Source organism: Chiloscyllium plagiosum, chromosome 25 (assembly GCF_004010195.1).
Source record: "Chiloscyllium plagiosum isolate BGI_BamShark_2017 chromosome 25, ASM401019v2, whole genome shotgun sequence".
In the NCBI taxonomy this organism is placed as follows: Eukaryota; Metazoa; Chordata; class Chondrichthyes; order Orectolobiformes; family Hemiscylliidae; genus Chiloscyllium; species Chiloscyllium plagiosum.
Window position 1 is genome coordinate 286,602 of NC_057734.1, and position 18,226 is coordinate 304,827.

Consider the following 18,226-nt stretch of genomic DNA (forward strand, 5'->3'; position numbering starts at 1 on the left):
GGGGGGGGGAAAATCAGAAAAGCATCCACCCCACATCCGACCTCTCACACACACTTCTTCCCTGACCCCTTCTCATCCCCTCCCATGACAATAATAGGATCCCTCGGTCCTCACTTACCATTCACCAGCATCCACATCCAGAGGATCATTAGCCACCATTTCCATCATCTCCAATGGGACACCACCACTACATATTCCCCTCCCCTCCCTTGTCAGTATTCTGCAGGACTGTTCCACCTGAGTGTCCTGGTCCACTCCTCCTCCACTCCCAACACCTTTCCACACTCCCATGGCACTTTCCCATGCAATCACAGGAGCTATAACACCTACTCATTTACTTCCTCACTCCTCTTCAATAACCAAGGCCCCAGGTATACCTTTCAGGTGAAGCAGCAATTTATCTGCACTTCATTCAATATAGTGTATTGTATGTGCTGCACACACTGTAGTCTCCTCTACACTGGGGACAAAAAGCAGACTGGGTGACCATTTTGGAGAACATCTACTTCCATAAAAATAACCCTGAGCTTAGAGTTGCCTGCTACCCATGTTCCCTGGCCAACATTTCTGTTGCAGTATTCCTGCAGTGAGGTTTGAGCCTCAGCGCAAGCTCAAAGAACAACATCTCATTTTCAGTCTTGGGACCTTGCAGCCTCTGGGACTCAATATAAAGTCCAATAACTTAACAGCCCGATTCCTTCCGTCCACATTTTTTACCCACCCCCACATCCTGGTCCCAGCTCTCCAGCTTTCAATCCCACTAACGGAGAGAGGAACAAAGGACAAGAAAAGACACCGTTTAATTTAAGGCAATTATGTTTTTTGATGAAACAATATGCTTTCTGCCAGGTTGGCATACAAACAATTATTCTACCGCATCAGGTACAGGCAGAATCTTCAGACAGATAGGTGGTATACGCAGATGCATCATGCAATCAAACAGGCAAATGGTATATGGCCTTCATAGTTAGAGAATTCAAGTACAAGAGCAGGGAGGTCAATTATACAGGGCCGTGGAGGGAACCACACATAGAATACGGTCTCCTTATCTGAGGAAGAATGTTCTAGCTAGAGAGAGAGCACAGTGAAAGTTCACCAAACTGTTCCTGGGATGGCAGGACTGAAGGATAGGAAGAGGTTCAGTCGATTAGGATTATATTCTCTGAAGTTTACAAGAACGAGGGGGGGGGAGTCACATAGAAACCCATAAAATTCTAATAGGACACTTTGCAGGAAGGACATTACTGATGGTGGGAGAGTCCAGAACCAGGGTCACAGTCTGAGGACACAGGATAAACTTTTCAGGATTGAGATAAGAAATTTCTTCATTCTGTGAGTGGGGACTCTGTGAAATTTGCTACCATAGAAAGCAGTCGAGGCCAAACATTGTATGATTTCAATAAAGTATTGGAAATATCACTTGAGGCTAAGGGGATCAAAGAAATGGGGGAGAAAACAGGAATAGGCTATTGAGTTGGATGATCAACCATGATCACAATGAATGGCATAGCAGGCCCAAAGAGCCGAATGACCTACTCCTATTATGTTTCTATGCAAATTCAAATATAACACACATGCTACAAGGCAGAAGTCCAGGAGGGAAGTCTAACATAGCTACCTATGCACTGTGGTGAAGACAAGGCAAATGAAATCACATTAGAAATCAGACAAAAAGTCACGGGTCACTTTCTAGCGAGCTGATTGGGCTGTTTGAGTGTTCTGTTCACAGCCAGAGCAGACTAATGACCAATCAAGAGAAAAACAAAAATAACCAAAGGAAGGTCCCATGTGAGAATTCATTCAGAGCTAACAAGAGTCTATCTGACTAGACCTGGTCTCCAGTTTTCCTCTCTCCTTATACCTTTGGTACTTCTCATCTAACTTAAATATTCTGAGGATCACTGCTGTCTGACCTCCACCTCAAAGTCCTACACCTCAGCATTTACTCCCTGAGCCCAGGTCTCTTCAGACTACAGCTTGATCAGGAAACACTCAGCAGCCAAGTATTCCAATATTGGAAAATAAACAAGCCTGGGGGAGTGCTGGGAAATCTAATCTGCAATGAGATAAGGCCATTACCACTGTTAGATATGGAGGCATATTTGCCTAAATAAAAACCTTGCAGTGGCATTTAAAATTCCTAGAAGAGCAAGATAAATATTCATTTATTTAAAAACAGAAACATTTCTTGTCCTGACTTAAAAAGGCCAGAATGAGGAAACAAATAGGAAAGGAAGACAGAGGTTGAAAGACAGAGAAAGACAAAGACAGAGACAGAGAATTGGCAAATACAAATGGAGAAGGGAGAGAGAGAGAGAGAGAGCAGAGAGAGAGAGAGAGAGAGAGAGAGCAGAAGAGGCAGACGTGAAAGCTATTCAAGTTGAGAGATGAGCCGAGGCAGCAACAGAAATATTTCAAAACCTTTTGTCCTTGAAAAACGCAATAGCAAACATTTAAAAAGAAAGAGGTTGAGGAGAATCACAAGACATTGTATTTCAATTTTTGACAACATTTTAAAAGCCCTCAAATTTCACTAATTATTCAGGAAGATATTTAAAACCACTCAAACTGAACTAATGCTTTGTAATTAGAGCCAGGCATCACCCACTTTCCATTTTAAAACAATTTGGACTGCCTGCAATATGCGTGCTGCAGATGAACGCAGAAACAAAAGATTTGATTGCTGCATTTACTGGAATGCTATTTCATCATAAATTAAGGTCAGCTTTCTAATGTCTGAAATCTGAAAACATCTGTCTGACACATAGCACGTGCCACAGTCAAAAATTAAAGGTTTCACAAGCCCTATTTTTTGCAGCCCCCAGTTATGCCAAAGACAAGAGCCATGCACTTTCACAACTCAGTACAGTGAGAACAGGAGAAAATGATGAAAGTCATCACCTTGAGATCACAGTCTGCTGGTTGCTTGAAGTCTGGGTGCCGTTCTGTTGCTGAAGACACCTTCAACTCAACATGGCACACTGCCATAAGATCTATTAAAATCTCACTGGCCTAGAATAATCACGAGGGTTCAGAGTGTGACACTTATCACTAAAAGCAATTTTAATTTCCAGATTAAAACTACATGCAATCAGTATGTGGAATCTAACGGGAAACCTCATATCATTGGTCCCTGACACTGATGTCACTGTGGTGTGGATTGATGTCACAGCAAGACGAGGTCACAGCAAGACACCATCACAATGCACCCACCAACTGAAGCTCGGTCAACCACATCAATAAATTCCAGGGACAAACTGCACTGTCCAAATAGATAGGTCCATATTTCATACTGAATTAATAAAAAGATATACAGACTTTGCAGCTAATAGAGGATATTGTGAACTGTAGTCACTGTTATAATGTAGAAAACAAAAGCAGGCAATTTATACATAACAGGCTCCCATAAACATCAAGGTGATCAGCCACTTTGGTGATGTTCACTGAGGTACAAAACATAGCCTAGTTATTACGGATAACAACTTGATTGTTCAAATTAGTCCCATGGGATTGATTATTCTGAGATTACAGATGTGGTCTCATTTAACATCTCATCCAACATACAGCACATTAGACAGTGTGCCACTCCCTCAGCAATGACCCTCAGACGGTGGGGCACTCCCTCAGCACTGACTCTCCGACAGTGCGGTACTCCCTCAGCACTGACTCTCCGACAGTGCGGCACTCCCTCAGCACTGACTCTCCGACAGTGCGGTACTCCCTCAGCACTGACTCTCCAACAGTGCGGTACTCCCTCAGCAATGACCCTCTGACAGTGCGGCACTCCCTCAGCACTGATCCTCCGACAGTGCGGTACTCCCTCAGCAATGACCCTCTGACAGTGCGGCACTCCCTCAGCAATGACTCTCTGACTGTGCAGCACTCCCTCAGCACTGACCCTCTGACAGTGCGGTACTCCCTCAGCACTGACCCTCCGACAATGCGGTACTCCCTCAGTACTGACCCTCTGACTGCACGGCACTCACTCAGCACTGATCCTCTGACAGTGCCGCATTCACTCAGCACTGACCCTCCGACAGCGCAGCACTCACTCAGCACTGACCCTCCGACAGCGCAGCACTCACCCAGCACTGACCCTCCGACAGTGTGGTGCTCCCTCAGCACTGACCCTCCGACAGTACAGCGTTCCCTCACTGCACTGCTGCATTAGGAACGTCAATCATGGTTTTTGTGGTCAGGTCTTGGATGGAGTCTCGAACTCCCAAGACTGTCTCCATGGCGAGTATGCTTCTCACGGTGGCTCAGTGGTTAGCACTGCTGCCTCACAGCGCCAGGGACCCGGGTTCAATTTCCACCTCGAGCAACTGTCTGTGTGGAGTTTGCACATTCTCCCCGTGTCTGTATGGGTTTCCTCTGGGTGCTCCAGTTTCCTCCCACAATCCAAAGATGTGCAGGTTAGGTGTATTGGCCATGCTAAATTGCCCACTGTGTTAGGTGCAGGGGAATGGGTCTGGGTGGGTTGCTCTTCGGAGGGTCGGTGTGGACTTGTTGGGCCGAAGGGCCTGTTGCCACACTGTCGGGAATCCAATCTAATCTAATACATCGTGAAAGAGGAATGCATTCATTTTCGTTCTACGTTTCCCTGTTGACTTGTCCTATTGGTGATTTTACAAGGTCTTTACTGTTTATCTTGCAAGCCCAGGTAGCTCAGACCAGCTGTGCATGTGGCCTGAGCACAAACTTACTGTCAACACCTGTACCAAGCTGCTGGAAGCAGTGGAAATGTTGCAAGTAGTAGGCATTGGTATAATAAATGCCCACGAAGAAAGATACACACAGGACATAAACAGCAGCAGCAAGGGACCATTCAGCCCATTAAATCTGCTCTACAATATGATCTTAACTGAGCTTGATCTTCAACTCTACTTTGCTGCTCACTCCCCATCTCCTTTGTTTCCCTGAGTCTGTCCCAGCCTTAAATATATTCAACAATGGAGCTTCCATAAACTTCTGAAGCAAATAAATCCACAAATTCATAATCCTTTGATCTCAGTTCTGCCATTCTCTGACACTGCCCTCCTATGTTTTAAATTCTGCAGTCAGAGGAAAACAATCTCTCAGCATCTAGTCCATTAATCACATTCGGAATTCAATGAGATCACCTCTCATTGCTCTAAACTCCAAACAACGTATTCCTAATTTATCGAGGCTCACATCACAGGACAGCCCCTGATCCCAGGGCTTTAACTTACTGAGCCTTCAATGTACATTATCCAATCAAGATCATAAGGTCCTAATACTTGGTTAACTATGTTATCCAGAACTCGATTATCCAGCATTCAAATAACTGAACAAAATATTCCCTGCCCGTGTCCGTTGGATAATCAAAGTTCCTCTGTATAGCCTCTAGCACATCATTTCATAAATTCAGAGATCAAAACCAAACACGGCATTCTGCAGGTAGTCTCACCAACATTCTCTGCAATTGTGTCAAGATTTATTTATTCTTTGTGGTATTAAGGAACCCCAGCAAAAACTTCCATAATCTTATGTCTGGTAAAGTGGGGGTGGTGTAGGGCTTCTGATCCAAGGGCCCGACCACTCCATCCACTTTTCCTTTTCCTTTTCTTCTCTCTTCTCTCGTCTTTTGGTCTATTTTATTTTACTTTGCTCTTGTTGAAGAGCTCAGTCATGGTGACAGCTTGGCAAGTGGGCCCAGCAATGTGGACCTGTTGCGGCAAATGGGGACAGGTTTGGGTCCAGTAGGAGACGTAGGCAGGGGCTGTATTGGTGAGGTGGGCCTGATGTGGACCAATGGTAGTGGTGGAGTGGTTTTGAGCCAGTGTGGTACCCAACAGAATCAATGGTGTCTGCATTGGTGAAGTTCAGTGAAGATAAAATAGGAAGAGTTTTGGCGGTGCTGATGTGTGGTGATGTTCATTCCAGTGACGATGGTACAGATGGCGCTGATGTGTGGTGATGTTCACTCCAGTGACGATGGTACAGATGGCGCTGAAGTGTGGTGATGTTCACTCCAGTGACGATGGTACAGATGGCGCTGATGTGTGGTGATGTTCACTCTAGTGACGATGGTACAGATGGCGCTGATGTGTGGTGATGTTCACTCCATTGAAAAAGGACTGTAAAGTAGGACACTATTTATTTCATTTTTTCTGCCTTCATACTGCCTACTTTGGTTTATTTTTCTGTGTTTAAAGATGGCACTGAGTATGTTGAAACTATCCCATACCTTACACTGTATTTGTAAGGAGATACAACAAATAAGTCAAATCAAAACTGCAATCAATGAGAATTGGGGTAAACTTTGCTGCTGGTTGGAATCACATCTGGCTCATAGGAAGATTAGATCAGATTTCCTACAGTATGGAAACAGGCCCTTCGGCCCAACAAGTCCACACGAACCCTCCGAAGAGTAACCCACCCAAACCCATTCCCTTACTCTAAATTTACCCCTGACTATGGGCAATTTAGCATGGCCAATTCACCTAACCTGCACATCTTTGGATTGGGGGAGGAAACTGGAGCACCTGGAGGAAACCCATGCAGACACGAGGAAAATGTGAAAAATCCACACAGACATTTGCCCAAGGCGGGAATCAAACCCGGGTCCCTGGTGCTGTGAGGCAGCAGTGCTAACCACTGAGCCACCGTGCCACCTCAAGGCGGTTGTGGTTGTTGGAGAGGAGTCATCTCAGCTCCAGGATATCTCTATAGCGTCCCACCAGCCATCTTTAGCTCCTTCATCAATGACCTTCCTTCCAGCATAAGGTCAGAAGTAGGGATGTTTGCCGAAGATGGCACAGTGTTCAGCACCAATCATAACGCCTTAGGTACTGAAGCAGTCAAATGCAACAAGATCGGGGCAATATCCAGGCAGGTAGTAGCAGGTAGTATTCATGCCGCATAAATGCCAGATTATGACCATCTCCAATTAGAGACAATCTAATCAATATCCTTTGACATTCAGTGGTGGAATCATCATTGAATCCCACATATTTTGAAGTTGTGGGTGTAATTTACTTTAAGGGAGCTCAATGTTCTAGCTAGCATAGTGTTCTGAACAAGGTGATGCAGTTGTATAAGACTCTGGTACGGCCGCATCTGGAATATTGTGTGCAGTTTTGGTCGCCATACTATAGGAAGGATGTGGAGGCATTGGAACGGGTGCAGAGGAGGTTTACCAGGATGTTGCCTGGTATGAAAGGAAAATCGTATGAGGAAAGACTGAGGCACTTGGGGCTGTTTTCACTAGAGAAAAGAAGGTTTAGGGGTGACTTGATTGAGGTGTACAAGATGATTAGGGGGTTAGATAGGGTCGACAGTATGAACCTTTTCCCGCGTATTGAGTCGGGTATTACAAGGGGGCATAGCTTTAAATTAAGGGGGGGTAGATATAGGACTGATGTTAGGGGTAGGTTCTTCACTCAGCGAGTCGTTAGTTCATGGAATGCCCTGCCAGTAGTGGACTCTCCCTCTTTATGGGCATTTAAGAGGGCATTGGATAGGTATATGGAGGATAGTGGGTTAGTGTAGTTTAGGTGGGCTTGGATCGGCGCAACATCGAGGGCCCAAGGGCCTGTACTGCGCTGTATTCTTCTATGTTCTATGTTCTATGTTCTAAGGTAACAATGTAAAATTTGGTGACACAACTAGCTAAGAATTGTGTTGCTTGGATAAAAAAACAAATCTAAATTCGGCCAATCTGTTTAAATTATGCGAGGAGAAAGTGAGGACTGCAGATGCTGGAGATCAGAGCTGAAAATGTGTTGCTGGAAAAGCGCAGGTCAGGCAGCATCCAAGGAACAGGAGAATCGACGTTTCAGGCATAAGCCCTTCTTCAGGAATTTTCAGCTGTTTAAATTATGTCCCAAGATACCAAACTCCAATCAAGTTTGAATTTAATATTTTGATAATATTAAAATCAATGAAACAACCCGATGTTTTGGGGTATAAATATCAAACATTTTGGAACAGTTAGCCAGAGCAGCCAAAAGACTAACAGATGTAGGCTGCTAGTTTCAGAGTTCTCTGAGAGGTATCTGTCTGGACAAAGTGTTTGCATAGAAAAAAAACATCAACACCAACCAGGAGAGAAAATCTACACAGGAAAATACAAAGAGAAGATTCAACAGATGGCTGAAAATGAAATTTGTAATTTTTGTAACGTCGGGGGTTTTATTGGACCAGTATTGTAGAAGGGAAGGTAAAAGATAGGTTTAGAGAAAGGAATTGTAAATAGTTGCTCTCTGTTAGACTTAAAGAATAAAGTTCTTAAATCTTTTGTACTTTAAATAGTGACTTTGGGATAGTTCTTTGCCTCTCGAATTTTAACACATTACAGCATGGGGTGAATCTTTTCTGTGTTGCTGGTTTAAATTAGTGGGGGGGGATCTTTACTCCATGTTGTAACATACACTATCAACATCCTGGGGGTTACCAATGACAAAAATCAACTGGACCACATAAAAACCTGTGACAAAAGCCGGTCAGAGACCATAAATGCTGCAATAAGTAACTCTCCTCCTGACTTCCCCAAAGCTGTCCACCATCTGCAATGCACAAGTCAGTAGCAGCAGTGTGTACTATTTACTAGATGTACTGCAAAGGCACATGACTTTGGTTTAACCCTTGATGAGATGCTGAGATGTTGATTGGTACGTGGGAATAATGATATAACCATGCAAAAGCACCTACTAGCTGAAAACTAACTGGACTTCAAACTGGTCAGCCCACAGCAAAACTCCAAAACAAAGCCAAGCCTCAGTCAAATGTTAAAGAGGTTCTTCAGGATCTGAGCCGGCAAGCCTTTGTAGTTGCTGCCAGTATACAGACTTGAGATGACAAATGAGTCCCATTAGACATAAACCGAGTAAGAAAACTCTTAGGCTGCATCCAGGAACGTGCATACCCTGGAAGGTCTACCGATATCTGGCTTGGAACAACTGAATTGCTTAGCAACATCCAAATCAGAACCAATCAGAATAAACGCCTCGTTAAATGGTCACTTGGTTCTGAAGGAGGTTGATATCAGTGTGGCTGTTTCAGTAATCGCAGAACCAGTCTTTAACAAAACTCACTCTGGACTCCAATCCTTCTGTTTGTGCAAGACCTCAGCTGGATTGAGAATCTATACCAGGGAACCTTTCGAGACTGAGGGTACAACTTTGGTTCCAGTCTCATATGGGAAGCAGCTGGTTCAGTTCCCAATGATTATAGTAAAAGGCTCAGGCCCAAGCTTGATGGGGTGACATTGATTGAGAAAGATTCACTTTGATTGGCTCAACATTTTTCATTTAGAAAATGGCTGCCTGAGTGAAGTCGTAATTAAATATCCGGAAGTTTTTCAGGAAGGTCAAGGGACTATCTAAGAAGCCATGCATGTTGACCAGGAACAATTCCATTATTCTGAAAGACCCACCCAGAGCTATTTGCCTTATGAGCAAAGCCAGAGGCAGAAGACAGAAGGCTGGAAAGCGAAGGAACCATCGATCTAGAGCAATCTGCAAACTGGGCAGCACCGTTCGTACCGATTGTGAAGCCAGATGGGCCAAGTTGCCTTTGTGGGGATTTTAAATAAATGGTAAACCGCTTTCTGCATTTGAATAAATACAGAATCCCTCATAGAGGATTTATAAGCAAAACTGGACGGGGTGGGTGGACCGTCCTTCATGAAGCTGAATGTGAGCCATGTGTACTTTCAATTGAGAATTCCCAGAAGTATGCTACAATTAATAAGGGTTTATACCAATACATAAAACCACTTTTATGTGTATCATCAGCTTGTGCCATTTTTCAGCGGACGACGAAGAACATTTTACAAGGTCTACTCCAGGTTGTCATTTATCTGGATGATGTGCTGATAACAGGGAAGACCAACGAGAAGTTCTTAGAAAATTTGGACATAGTCTTTAGACATTTCTACCAGGCGGGTGCACACCTTAGCAGAGAACAACTGTGTGGAAGGCATCCCAAATGACCTTCTTGGGTTACAGAGTCAACAAGACCGGGTTACACCCATTGGAAGGTAACGTGAGGGCAATCAAAAGCTCCCCAACTCCCACATCAGTAGTGGAGCTTAGGTGTTTCCTTGAGCTGATGAACTATTATGGAAAGTTCGTACATAACCTGTCCTCCATCCTGACACCTATTATGGAAAGTTCATACAGCTGGTGGCCGTCACTACCAGAATTGAAACCTTTTTGAACTTGGAGAGACCAGATCACAGTCGAGGGTAGCATGTTATTATGGAGAGCAAGAATGATTGTCCCAAGCAAAGGTCACAGCCAGATACTGGCTGAACTCCACCAGGGGTTTCCAAAATGAAGATGTTGGTGTGAAGTTGTCTGGTGGACTGGATACAGGCATAGCTGTGTTGATGGGGCAGTGCCCAGAGTGCCAATAAGGACAAAAATTACTGCCAGCATCTCCCCCACATTCGTGGGAATGGCGGGGTATATCCTGGACTCAGTTACGTGTCGACTATACAGGTTTTTTCATGGGCCCAAACTTCTTGGTCATTGTGGAGCCCCACTCAAAGTGGGAAGTGCTGGTCACAGATAATGGGGCATCATTTCCCAGCAGGAATTTGAATATTTCCTAATGTTTAATGGTATTCAATATATAAGGAGAGTTCCATGCCATTCATCATTCAATGGTCTGGCAGAAAGTGTAGTCTGAACTTTGAAGGCAAGCTTAAAGAAACAGCCTACAGCTTTCCTGGATACCAAACTGTTCTGGTTCCTTTTTGACTATACAACTACCTCATGCAGCAACAGGGCTAGCTCCAGCAGAGTTGCTAAAGGGGTGAAGACTCCACACCTAACTAAATTGATCTTCCCGGACCTTGAGGTGGGAGGACGGGGTGGGGAGAGAAGGTGAAATGGCATCAGGAAGAGATCCACTTGGCGAGAGAGACAGTTTACTTCAGGGGACAAAGTTTGGTGTAGGAACCATGGGAATGGCTCTGCATTGGAAAGAAGCATGGCCAGCTTACGGTCACGTCCAGTGACATCCAATGTTTCACAGTTCTGAACAAACACATGGACCACATGAAGGTTACAATCTCACAAAAGGTGCCTTTCCAACTGCTCTGGCACCCTCTGTTTTCTCCCTCTGTGTCAAATGTTGAAGATACCTTGGAATCTGACATGGACACGGCGGACGTCACCAGCTTGGCACATTTGCCACCTAAAGAGGATAAATTTCTTCCGTGATGCTTCGGGTGCAAGAGGTGAGCTATTGTGTGTTACACATCGCCCATCAGAGGCAGTTGGAGGAACCTGACCCAGTCGTAAAATGCTCCAGAATTGGCCTATGCCCTCAGACTCAGATCAGGGTCGGGTGTAGTGACTGTAATAAGGAGAGCCAGATGAACCTCAGAATGAGTTCACTGATTGGACCAGATTAACAGCCCCAATCAGGGACCCCTTGCTGACAGATAAGAACTGGAATGTTAGACATTCTGTATACTCTGGGAGCTGGAACAATGTCAAGGATTCTCCATGTGTAAATAAAGGGTAACTTTGCGACAGGAAATTGGCCTCTATCAAGTTATTTCAGATCTTAAGTCAGCACCTTCCAAATTCACAATCACTTCCATCTAGAAGGACAAAGGCAGCAGTTAAATGGAAACACCATCACTTGCAAGTTCCCTTCCAAGTCACTCATCATCCTGATTTAGAAATATATCACCATATCATTAGTAGCACTGGGTCAAAATCCTGGAATTCCCTCCCTAAGGGCATTGCGGGTCTACCTACAGCACATGAAGGCAACTCACCACCATTTTCTCAAAGACAACTAAGGACAGGGCAATAAAAATACTGGCCACAACATCCACATCCTAGAGTGAATTTAACGACGTCTCAGGCACCACCCATGAACCTAAAGAAAATTGAAAGATTATGTCAAGTGCCTCTGTGAATCCCACTCTCACTTTTTTCAATACATTCCATGGGGTCGTAGTCACAGAGTTTTACAGCACAAAAATAGGCGCTTTGACCCATTGCATCTATGCTGGTCAAACACTGAGTTACTCTCACCCCATTTTCCAACATTTGGCCATAGTTCAGGTTGTAAATTTGCTTGCTGAGCTGGTAGGTTTGTTCTCAAGAAGTTTTGTCACCATGCTAGGTAACATCATCAGTGAGCCTCTGGTGAAACGCTGGTGTTCTGTCCCACTTTCTATTTATGTGCCTTGGTCTGTTAAGGTGGGTGATATCATTTCCAGTTCTTTTTCTCAGAGGTTGATAAATGGGCTCCAAATCAACATGTTTATTGATGGAGTTCTGGTTTGAATGCCAAGCCTCCAGGAATTTCCTTGCGTGTCTCTGTTTAGCCTGTCCCAGGATGGATGTGTTGTCCCAGTCAAAGTGTTGTCCTTTTTTGACTGTGTGTAAGAACACTAGTGATAGTGGGTCATGTCTTTGGAGTTCATGTATCCTGGTGGCTAGTTTTCTGCCTGTCTGTTCGATGTAGTGTTTGTTGGTGTCCTTGCAGGGTATTTTGTATATACCCTCCAGCTTTCTACCTTGAAACTGTGCCTCCAGTTATGGGTTCCTCTATTAAAGGGAAAAAGCTTACTCCCTATTTTGGTGAAAGTGAGGACTGCAGATGCTGGAGATTAGAGTTGACAGTGTGGTGCTGGGAAAGCACAGAAGGTCATGCACCATCGAGGAGCAGGAAAAGTGACGTTTCGGGCATAAGCCCTTCATCAGGAATGAGGCTAGGAGAGATAAATGGGAGGGGGTGGGGCAATGGGGAAGGTAGCTGACAGTGCAATAGGTGGATGAAGGTGGGGGTAAAGGTGATAGGTCGGAGGGGAAGGTGAAGCGGACAGGTAGGAAGGAAGATGGATAGGTGGGATAGGTCATGAGGGCGGTGCTGAGCTGGAAGGTTGGAATTGGGATAAGGTGGGGGCAGGGGAAATGAGGAAACTGGTGAAGTCCACATTGATGCCATGGGGTTGGAGGGTCCAGAGGCAGAAGATGAGATGTTCTTCCTCCAGGTTTAGGGTGGTAATGAAGTGGCGATGGAGGAAACCCAGGACCTGCATGTCTTTGGCGGTGTGGGAGGGGGAGTGCTTCAGAGAACATCTCTGGGATATCCGCACCAACCAACCCCATCGCCTGGTGGTCGAACGTGTCAACTTCCCTTCTGTTCCTCAGATGCTGCCTTATCCCTACCTAGGAGAAAGTGAGGACTGCAGATGCTGGAAATCAGAGCTTAAAAATGTGTTGCTGGAAAAGCGCAGCAGGTCAGGCAGCATCAAAGGAACAGGAGAATCGACGTTTCAGACATAAGCCCTTCTTCAGGAATGAGCTACTTACCTACTTTGCCTTTGCTCTCAATTTTGTCCAGCTCAAATCTCTCCTCAGCCTTCTCTGTGCTAAGAAAAATAAACCCAGTCTCTAATCTCTCTTTATTGCTGAATCGCTCCAGCTCAGTAAATCTCCCTTGAATCTTCTCCAGCACAATTACACTCTTCCTAGTGTGGTGACCACAATTCCATACTCAAGGTCTGGCCTAACTAACTGCTCCCCTTTTGTATTCAATATTTTAACTAATAAAGGCATGCATCCCATAAGCTTTCTCAACCATCTCATTTACCTGCCCTGCTGCTTTCAAGGATCTATGGATGTGCACACCAAGGTCACTCTGACCCTCCATATTTCACAGGGTCCTACCAAGCAATGTGCACTCTCTTGCCTTGTAAATGCATCACTTCACACATTTCAGGATTAAATTTGCTACTGTTCAGCCTATCGATATTGGTCTTGCTGCCCAATCAACAAGAACAGACAGCCTAACCAATACTTCCACCTTATTAATTTTAAACCCTCTTTGTGACTGAATTGTTTCCTGTTGCATCAAGGCCTGGGTAGTATCTTCTTCTTTGGTAAAGACTGATGCAAAGTATTAACAACACCGGAGCTATGCCCCAGTCTACATCTCCTTCTTATTTCTTAATGGCCTAATTTCATCTTCGACCACTCTTTTACTATTTATATCCTAATGGAAGACTGAGATTCCCTTTTACGTTAGCAGTTAGTTTTTATTCGCTCCCTTCTGAAATTCAGCTGGACTCTTGATTGTATTTTTTAGCTGACATCAGTCATAAGCCCAATTTCTTTTTTCTTTATCGTTATTTCTATTTTTGGAATATCCTGGTATGCCTTTCACTTAGGTTCATTGAGTTATACAGCACGGAAACAGACCCTTTAGTCCAACTTGACTTAATAACTTAAATTAATTTAGTCCTATTTGCCAGCATTTGGCCCATATCCCTCCAAACCTTTCCTATTCATATACCCATCCAGACATCCTTTAAATACTGTGATTGTACCAGCCTCCACCACTTCCTCTGGCAGTTCATTCAATACATGCACCAACCTTTGTGTGAAAAAGTTGCCCTTTGGGTCCCTTTTAAATCCTTCTCCTCTCACCTTAAACCTATACCCTCTAGTTTTGGATTTCCTCACTCCGGGGAAAAGACCTTAGCTATTTACCCTATCCATGCCCCTCATGTTTTTATAAACCTCTATAAGGTCACCCCTCAGCCTCCGACTCTCCAGGGAAAATACCCTCAGCCTATTCAACCTCTTCCTGAGCTCAAACCCTCCAATCCTGGCAACATCTTTGTAAATCTTTTCTGAACCCTTTCAAGTTTCACAGCATCCTTCCTATAGCAGGGAGACCAGAATTGCATGCTATATTCCAAAAGTTGCTTAACCAATGCCCTGTACAGCCACAACATGACCTCCCAACTCCTTTACTCAATGCACTTGTCAGGGAACATGACTGTGCCACATTTAACTCTTGTTTGGAGGCAGACCATTGTTCAGTTATTTTAATTCTTGATAAGCTGTGACTCAAATTTATTTGGCTTAACTCAATTCTTAACCATTGAGGGTAACATTTTCCCAGTTAAGTATTCATACTCTGGATCATCAGGTCACCCTGTAATCTTCTAAATTCTAGAGAAGAGGCCTGTATAATCTCTCCTCATAACTGAACCCTTCATATCCAGGTGTCATTCTTGTAAACTTACATTGTACTCCTTCCAAGGCCAAGATATCCTTCCTAAGGTATGGTGCCCAGATCTGCTCACAGCACTCCAAGTGGGGTCTAACCAGGGTTTTGTTTAACCACAGCATAACTTCTGTGTATTTTTACTCCAGTCCTTTAGATATAAAGCCCAGCATTCCATTAGTTTTCTTGATTATTTTCTGCACCAGACATTTAAAGATCTATGCATCTGAACTCCAAGCCTCTTTGGACATCTACTGTATTTAACTACATACTATCTAGACAGTACCCCGATCTATCCTTTTACAGTTAAAAATGGATGATCACACACGTGCTTACAGTGAAACCCATCTGCCATAGTTTTGCCTACTTACTTAGTCTGCCAATATCCCTTTGTCATTTTATGCTATCTACACGGTCTATAATGTTGTCTAACTTTGTGTCGTAACCAATTTGAATATGTGACTTCATATACGATTATCAAAATTGTTTATAATGTGAATCCTTGTGGGACACCACTGGTCAAGTTGAGTACTGTGAGAAGTGATTTTGGTTTGAACTTTAAGATGTGCCTGAACCACAGAAAAGACAAAGCTTGTGTTTCCTTTAGAAACCACAGAAAAGACAAAGCTTGTGTTTCCTTTAGAACATTTTAACATTTTATATATTTAAAAGTAGAATAGTGTCTAACAATTCAAGCTGCAATTGATTGATGAACACAGACAGGGAAGAATGAGACCTTGGCTGATAAGACTGAGGATAGCGAAACGACTCGAGAAGACATCAGTTACAAATTAATGCAGAAAACATCTGCTGATAAGACCCTAGACAGACAAAGAAGAATAGGTCTTTGACTAATGAGACTACGGGGTGAGAAAAACAACAACTCTAGAGACTCTGAAGACATTTGTTGCGGACTTTGAGATAAGGGTGAAAATTGGAGTATCGTGACAATTTAGGAATGTGAACCTTATAGCTCATTAGAGCCAGGGAGGGGAGGGTCTGGAGACATTTGTTACAGACTTTAAAATAATGATTTCTTTTAAAATGTGAACCTCGTGGCTCTTTGGAGCTATAGAGGGGAGGAGCTTATACTGTATTTAAACGAGAACTTTGTAAGCCTCTGGGCTCTCTTTCTCTTGAAGGAGTGCCCAACTCTGCAGACTTGTAATAAAACTTTGTTTTCCTGAATTTGTCTTAGAGCGATTATTGAGAGGCGATTTTCGTTTCTAACAAGTACCTACCCATTATCTACTTTCTGACACCAGCCACTCAACCAATTTCCCAGCCATGTCAGTAACGTGCCCTCAGTCCCATGGACTTTGACCTCAGTTAACAATCCCTTATGTGGGGCTTTCCCAGTGGCTTCTGGAAGTCCATATAAACAACATCCATAGACATTTACCAGCCCACTATCCTTTCAACTCTGCAAACGTTTCAATGAGGTTTGTGAGACATGACCTATGCTGGCTCTGACTGATTAACTGAAAACTATTGAGGTGTTCAATTACTCCCATCCACGATTATAGCATCCAACAATTTTCCCACCTCACATATTAGGCTAACTGGTAATTCCCTGGTTTTCCTCTTTAGCCTTCTTAAAAGGCGGAGCAACATGTGTAGCTCTCCAATCCAGTGGGATGACTCCTGAATCTAGGAAACTTTGAAAGATTATAATATAACTAAACAAGATATAAAAGCATTTCACTAAGGATAACATTCATTGGGAATATGGCTTAAGTACAGACCGATACATGGACTAAAGAAAATACTGTGGATAGTGGAAATTTGAAATGCAATCAGAAGAGAACTAAATACTTCATGGGTATGAAAGTATGATATATAATAAAGTGAAAAATATACAATTACAATTGGTGAACACCAGTTGATATGATAATCTCAGCAAGTGCAACTGAGGGAAGAGCATGTCTGGGATTGGAAGTAGCAGCAAGATTAAGCATTTGTTGATGCTATTAACAAATGGAAACCTGAGAAGTAGCAGTATGATTAGGAAGAGTGCTGTTTCTATTGGTCGATGAAAACTGGTCCTACGCTGGTTTCAATAACACAATATATTTAATCTTTTAAAAATATGTAAATAACACTAAACACCCCATGTGGAATAAGAGCATCCAAATTATTAGCGAGAAAGCTACTAGGGCTGTTAATTGTTCAACAAAATGGGTTCACAGCAAGTATGCACATTAAGTGAGAAGCTGACCAGGCATATTGCAATTGCTGAACAGGTCAGCAGAATATAAGCATCTGCAGTCAGTTTGCAAGAGGAAAAGATGCCTTTGGCAATCTGCCTACTCCCTCAATTTAAAGGCACAGTGCACCCACAGCAGTTTCCACTGGACAAACTCATGTATAAACCAGAAATATTGCTTTCAGGAGTTGGACAGAAAAGGTGACTCATCAGCCTGCACTCACAAAGAGGACCATGTTATCACCTTACTGCCAGAATGCTTTGCAGCAACGCCATGGCAAATCCACAATGATCAGTAATGAATGGAGCTGCAGCTACACGGAGATCAAAAGGTCATAGTGATTCAACATGACTTCGTCTACAAAATGTTCAACTCCTGTCTGTCCCCATTCCCAGCCCAAGCTCAAGTCTCAATGTACAGCAGATATTACCATGCAGACAGCACCGCTTCTGATTGCGATGAGGCTCATTCAGCCCACCTGAAACTACACGCCTCTAGATTCCCTGTGAGCAAACACCCAGCACCAGCAACACATCTGCTTATTTTATTGCATCTCATTATCAGTTGCCATGGTGAATCATATTTTCATTGATTTCAAGAGATGCACAGTCATTCACCTAAACAGGGAAGCTTTGTGACAAATTCAAGTACATTTTTTGAAAAAAAAGGATTAACACTAACTGCAACTAGCAGTGAGGGAGGAGAGGAGCCGGGCAGTGAGGGAGGAGCCGGGCAGTGAGGAAGGCAGTGGGGCGGCGAGGGAGGGATTTTGAAAAAAAAAGGATTAACACTAACTGCAACTAGCAGTGAGGGAGGAGAGGAGCCGGGCAGTGAGGGAGGAGCCGGGCAGTGAGGAAGGCAGTGGGGCGGCGAGGGAGGGAGAGGGGCGGCGAGGGAGGCAGTGGGGCGGCGATGGAGGCAGTGGGGCGGCGAGGGAGGCAGTGGGGCGGCGAGGGAGGCAGTGGGGCGGCGAGGGAGGGAGAGGGGCGGCGAGGGAGGGAGAGGGG

The 18,226-nt window shown here is 44.0% G+C and overlaps 1 protein-coding gene across 2 annotated transcripts in view; it reads right to left on the bottom strand.

Moving 5' to 3' along the window:
- Positions 1–18,226, bottom strand: part of ccdc92 (coiled-coil domain containing 92) — a 60,367-nt gene that overhangs the window by 32,972 nt on the left and 9,169 nt on the right. Inside the window, exon 1 of one of the 2 annotated variants that reach the window (XM_043715330.1) lies at positions 2,902–3,050. The exons of the other annotated variant lie outside the window; for it this stretch is intronic. The gene's annotated coding sequence lies outside the window, so the exon portion shown is untranslated. Of the gene's footprint in view, positions 1–2,901; positions 3,051–18,226 lie in introns of those variants that run through there. 2 annotated transcript variants of the gene reach the window in all.